Below are 6,848 nucleotides of genomic sequence, written 5' to 3'. Positions count from 1 at the left end.
AATTTGGTTTACAACAATTTTAGTCAAAAGTTTGACTAAATTTGTGGTAGACTAAATTTGTCGTTCTTAAGGTATTCCCAATTAGTATAGCTATTGCTAATGCTAATTTTAATATAAAATATATGTGTAACTGTAACTTACAGTTGGTATACATGAATACCAATTTTTTTAAATATGACATTTAGTATTATACTGTCATGCAATGATTGAATTGATTGAAAGCCCCTCGTGAGGGGATTGTCTCTAATGGACTAATTAAAATTTATTAACTACATCATAATCATAATAAAACCCCAGTGGGCACTCCTGAAAAAACATACCTATTAGAAAATATATCAAAACTAAATAGAAAGTGAGGTCAAATGAAATAAATCGTAACAAACTGCAATAAATGCGAATACGAAGTCGTTATTTTATTGGCACGCCGCAAATTGAAAAAAAATGTAATTAAATAAAATTCAAGCAAAAGTTTTGTTCACAAATCACATTTAGAATGGGTTTTGGTTTCAAATTAATTTCACTGATAGGAATTTAAAAACAAATTAGAAACTCAAATCTGGACGCTGGAATTACCCCCAATTAGCAGCAAAACCAATTACGAATTTTTATTTCTACTGGACCTACGGAGGCCGCTGATTTCGTGGATGAGGAATTTACTCGTGGACCACTCATTTACATTATCACCCCCTTCTGCAGCTTCAGTACTGTTCTCTTGCATTGTGATTTGAAAGCCTTCAGCGATTGGCATGACACTGAATTGAAAACTTCGTCTAATGATGCGTCTACAAATAGGAGTGGGCCGTTGAAGAATATTGAATTCCTATGTGTGGCAGTATTGCAGTCATTGAACCATTCATAGTTAGCCTCAGTGATAACTTCTGAGTTTCGAGAATAGTTTGCGACGGGCGGAGGGAGCTGATTAGGGAAATAGAAAATTTTATTCATGAAAATGAGTGAATTAGATAAGGTTATGCTGTGTATGGTTAAGATAGAATGGCTGCTGAAAAAAGATTTGGTGCCAGTAGGAAGTGTATTATCTTTATAAAAATAATTCACAAATCCTGGCATTGCAGCTCTAATAGTAATACCTTTCTTTTGTTGACGGAATAAGCATTCAATTTCGGTTTTGGACGTGAAGCCCCAGACCAAGGAGCAATAGTTTAGGTGTGACTGAATAAAACTGTGGTAGATTTGAATTCTAACTTCTAAGGGAATGTATGATTTAATTTTGTACAGTATACCAACATAACGGGCCATTTTACACTTTAAAGCTTTTAATTTGATAAATGAGATGACCAACTTAATTTTTCATCAAGAATCACACCTAAGAACTTAGCTTCGCTCAAGCGCAGAATATTCACGTTGTTTATGATAATTGGGGAAAGATTAGGTACCTTTTGTCGGGAAAATATCATATAATTAGTTTTTTTGAGATTAATAAGTAATCCATTGACATCAACCCATTTTACCAAAGATTGGGACAGCACATTTAGTTGATCTTCAATCTCATATACGTTGTTACCGGATATGATAATATTGGCATCATCTGCATATATTTATAAAATGAACTTTGCCAGTGTGCTTATGCCATGCCAGGTAAGTCATTAATGTATAGGACAAAGAGTAGAGGACCTAGGATGCTGCCTTGCGGTACTCCATACTTCATATCCCTGCACGAGGAGTCAATACCATTAATACTAACATATTGTTTTCTATTTGTAAGGTATGACTTAAACCATTTATTAGCGATACCTCTTATACCGTAATGATTAAGCTTGTTTAGAAATATATCGTGATCTAGTACCATATCGAAGGCCTTAGAAAAGTCGATGAGGAGGAGAAGAGAAATTTGCTTTTTATGCATTGAGTTAATAAGGGTGTGTTGAGCATCCAAAAGTGCATGTTCACAAGATCTACCGGCCCTTAAAGTTAATCCATACTGTCGTTCGTATAAACTTGAATTTTGATTCAAGAATTCTACAAGTCTAGCGTGCATAACTTTTTCGTAAATTTTGGAAAATGCTGCCAGTAATGAGATTGGACGATAATTAGAGACGGTTGATTTTGAGCCGTTTTTGTGTATAGGAACAATTCTAGCAAGTTTAAGTGCCTGTGGAAAAACACTCCCTCTTCTAGCGACTGTGAGATTGTTCCAGTAAGTGCATTAACAAATTTAACATCTTCAGTTGCTAGTTTGAGTGCAAAGATTTTAGTATCTTTGGTACTTTTGTTTTTTAACTTTTTGACAATATCATAAATTTCCGAGTTACTAGCTGGTCTAATAAAAATAGAGAGGGGGACGGGGTCGTTTAAGAAGGCCTCGTAGCTTCTATCGTCATCACGAGTTTCAATTTTCGCCTTGAGATCACTCGCGATATTGGAAAAGTAATCGTTGAATTTCTCTGCTATTTCTGACGAGTTAGAAGCTACGTTGCCGTTTTCATCTACGAGTTTATTGATCCCAGTATTCTTTTTGGTTCTATTAAGAACACTGTTGATCATCTGCCACTGCTTGCGAGAGTTTATATCGCTGTGCTCATCGAAATACTTTTTGTAATACCTGCCTTTTGCATTATTCTTGTGCTTTTCGCAGAACTTTTTCATCTTATCATACTTAGTTTTATTCTGAATAGTGGGTTCTTTGACATAATCTAAGTAAAGTATATTTTTACGATTAAAGGAGTCCTCAAGTCATGGTATGATCCAGGGCTTTGGGTCAACCCTTTCATGATTTCTGCGAGTTCGTTTAGTGTTAAGGGGATAGGCGGTGTTGTAATGGTCAGTGTAAATTTCACAAAATTTTTCGTAACGCGTTTCTGCACATAAACCATCAAGCTCCCATGCAATTCATCATGTATCAACCTTTTAAATGTTTCGTTATTAGCCTCATTAAACATCCTATATTCATGTTTTTCATAGGTCTGAGTACATTTACCAAGCTTGGGTCCAGAAGGTCGTGCAGCTCGGTCGAAAGATGGAGCGAGGGAAAGGCGTTAGGCGTACATATGTACCCAAATGATCAGATAAGTCGAGTGCCAATACGCTTATAATTTTTTCAACTTTGTTGGTATAAACATGATCAATCAGGGTGGCACTAGGTGGTCAGTTATGCGGGTAGGTCGGGATATAACCTGTGTGAAACCGTAGGAACTAGGAAGCGGCAATGTCAATAAGATTTTGGGATTTTTCGTCACATTCGTGCTTTATTAAATCAATGTTAAAGTCACCCGCTAGAATAGTCTGTTTTCTCCCGTGAGATCTTAATTTTGATAGGATCTCGTCGAAACTTTCGATAAACTTAGAAGAATTGCTGGACGGTGATCTGTAAACACTGACTAACAAAACTGTGTTATTTAGCTTTTTACATGATCGGATCTTAGTGATCAGGAATTCGCCATATACAAACTCGGGTCTTGATCCATAGTTAAGTTTTCGATATCATCTGAGGAGCTACATACCCGTTTGTTGACATATGTAAGTAGGCCTCCTCCTTTGCAAGATTTTCTGATTGGGGCTTGGTAGATTGGGGGATGAAAACCATCAATAATTAAATCATCCAGACCGTTAGCGAGTTTAGTTATGTTGCAATAGGTTTCATTAAGGCTGATAACGTCATACTTCGCATAACTGGTAATGTCGTCGATAATTTGATCTAAATTTTTGTGAATAGAGCGAATATTCAAGGAAAGGATTCCAAGCTCGTCATCACCAGGCCACAGGATCTGTTTAGGAAATTGGTATGTGCACCTAATTAGTTTATCCGATAGTTCATCCCAAAGTTCACTGTTTTCCTCGGAACTCCTAATCTGTTCCCCTATATTATTTATCAGTTTGTTACGGTCGTATGGATTGAAAATTTTGGGCTGTAAATTAACAGTAGTAACATTCAGTAGTTCGTACTTCGTAAGCATAAAATCCAAAGCCGGGGATCATTTTAGCGCAGCATTGAAGACAACCGAGTAGAGGCTACCATTAAAACACTTTCTATGGCACAAATTGTTGTACCAGGGACATTCGTTGAGATTATTCGCCTTATACGACATGCTACTATACTGCAGGCATGGCACCTAACTTTGTATTTTGTGTGAGATGATGAGTTCCTGGAACCTGAAGTATTACTAGATGCATCATTGCCGATAGGGAGCACTCCCGATATACACTCAAAACAAGACCATCTATATCCTGGAGTTTTTATTATGTTTTCAACGTCATTTTTGCTAAGGTAGCTACACTTGTAGTGCTTAACTTGCCTACACATGTCGCATATTAGATTCTGTCGAGATTTGGGAATTCGTACTGAGCATTTATCACATTTGAACGTCTTACTATATGTTAGCACCATGTTTAGTGTCAGCTTTTAAAGTATTAATAGATGATAGTGTGACGTGAGCTAGATGATTTTGATATGGAATAAAATAAAATAGTAAGATCGCAAAATAACGTGACGTTGTGAGTTCCTGTATGATATATTATATATTAAATAGTTATTACGTGACCTATTAACGTGACCTAGCTAATACTTCGCCCGAAAGCTGTAAGCTTTGTGTGTTTTCTGTATTAGCCTCGTACAACTACTACCCTATATTCCTGCCTTGAGAAAAAAAAAGAAAAAGAAGGTTAAAAGGGTTAATAATAATAAACAGTTATGAGATAAATAGTGCTGTGTAGTAAATGGTGTTGAAAAAGTAAATAGTGTTGAAAGAAAAAGTACAGCTGTGCGGTTTTACCGGTTCGTAAATGTTAGAACGTATAGCCCGGAAGAATGAACACCCTAAGACAGAAATGAATGTGAGAAGTGTGAAGGTTTTAAAGAGTTCAAGTAGGTGTGAAATGGAGTGGTGTGTTGAGAGCGATACTGAAGCTGGGAGAGTTGGCCGATTGATCTAGAGATAGGTATAGGTGTGGTTTAGGTATGGTTTAGGTTTGGTTTGGTTGCTAATTGGAATAGGGATCCGTTGCAAACAATTTTAAAATACGCTTTTGATGAGAATATAAAACTACGCTAACAAGAATTTTTCAAAAATTCATGCACATATTTGCTAATTGTTAGTAATATAAGTAAGCGCCAAATATGCGACTAAAAAATCTCAGGGCTGCATCGCCCGACTTCAAAATACCATGCACATGTTTACCAATTATTAAGTAAGCCCCAAATGCGGACTGAACACACCCTTATATATTAAACAAGTTTTAATTTTACTACAACAAAATTGACAAGAAATACCTAAAAATTCCCCCTTAAACTAAAAACTGTCTTTCCGTGAACCATATATTACACATCAATGTCATTTTCCGCACAACCTATTTGCTATTATCCTAAAAGAAGAATGCAATCAGGAGACTAGTCACCGAGAGGACAGCATTGATGGAGTGATGCATACTGCGAGTGAGTACTGACCCTCTCCGCCGTTTTCTTGATCCTCCGCAATTTCTGAGCATGTGATTTATTAATCAATATAATTTGACTAGGTTAAATATTAGATATTTAGAATGTGGAGGGATGGATAAATAATGATATGTAATTGGGAGGTGGGACTATAATATGCCTTGAATTTTAAAACGTGACAATGATAAATCAATCAGCATGCCACAGTTTAACCCTCCCTACCATGGTACAAAGTGTGCCCACGTACCTGAAACATAACCAACGACTACCAGTTCGCACATCCAATATTCTACTACATCTGCAAGAAGAAGGCAATCAGGAGACTAGTCACCGAGAGGACAACATTGATGGAATGACATACTGCGAGTGAGTACTGACCCTCTCCGCCGTTTTCTTGATCCTCTCCGCCGTTTTCTTGACCCTCCGCAATTTCTGAGCATGTGATTTATTAATCATTATAATTTTACTAGGTTAAATATTAAATGTTTAAAATGTGGAGGGATGGATAAATAATGATATGTAATTGGGAGGTGGGACTAATATGCTTTGAATTTAAAAACGTGACAAATGACAATGATAAATCAATCAGCTTGCCACAGTTTAACCCTCCCTACCATGGAACAAAGTGTGCCCACGTACCTGCAACATGACCAGCGACTGCCAGTTCGTATATGTCATATTCTACTACATCTCTAACTTTGAACTCCGCATTGGTCCCTAGCATCCCCTTGCACTCTTGGTACTCATCTGGATTATGGTCTTGCAAATCAGATACTACCATCGTTATGGTTTCATCACAGGGTTTATCCGGGCATTCACAACCAGAATTTGTGCAGTGGAATTCTTCGTAGCGTCCAGGATCCCCCGTAGGGTGTATTCTGAATTTTTCAAAACAGTGCAATGTGTTCATAGTGAGGTATGCAGCGACCGCAAATTCGTCACCGGGTATCAACGTGATCTTGGTATGGATTAGCCTGTCCAGCACCAGTTCACAGTCATCACACTCATACTCGTCACTTCTGGCCAACATGTCTACTTTAAGTTCTAACTCCCCCTCGAACGGTGCTATAGTTGTTGACTGACTGACTGACAGACTGATGACCGCAAGAAAAAACAAAGCTTTTGTAAACTCTGTCATCATTTGTCAGGACTGATCTACAGCTACTTGAATAAGTTGTTTTGAGAGAATATAACTAAATTAATGATACAAAATAAAACTACAATAAAAATCCGATTCACCACAAACCCCGATATACCGCGGCCGTCTCCTTTCCCAAGAGTAGGGCTTAACAAGTATATTGTAAACACAGTATAATGAGTCACAGAGATAACATAAACAACAATAAAAATCCTAGCTAATGCTATAACTGGATCCTTCTGTGACCTTTACAGTCGGAGATATTTCAAAATTAGAGACTGTCTAGTAATTGCTAAAAGATAGTGAATATCAATTTTAAAATTT

At 37.0% G+C, this 6,848-nt stretch overlaps 1 long non-coding RNA gene across 1 annotated transcript; it reads right to left on the bottom strand.

Annotated features, from left to right (window-relative positions):
* Positions 1-5,045: 5,045 nt before the first annotated feature.
* LOC134824207 (uncharacterized) lies at positions 5,046-6,350 on the bottom strand. The gene is made up of 3 exons (XR_010161362.1): positions 6,026-6,350; positions 5,634-5,818; positions 5,046-5,431 (listed from the first exon to the last, which is right to left on the bottom strand). It is a non-coding gene; the product is annotated as an uncharacterized LOC134824207 (long non-coding RNA).
* Between the last annotated feature and the right edge of the window lie 498 nt (positions 6,351-6,848).

This window comes from Bolinopsis microptera, chromosome 12 (genome assembly GCF_026151205.1).
Source record: "Bolinopsis microptera isolate Bmic1 chromosome 12, MBARI_Bmic_1.0, whole genome shotgun sequence".
In the NCBI taxonomy this organism is placed as follows: domain Eukaryota; kingdom Metazoa; phylum Ctenophora; class Tentaculata; order Lobata; family Bolinopsidae; genus Bolinopsis; species Bolinopsis microptera.
Note: the sequence above shows the minus strand (reverse complement) of the source record. Positions and strands in the feature narration are given on the sequence as shown.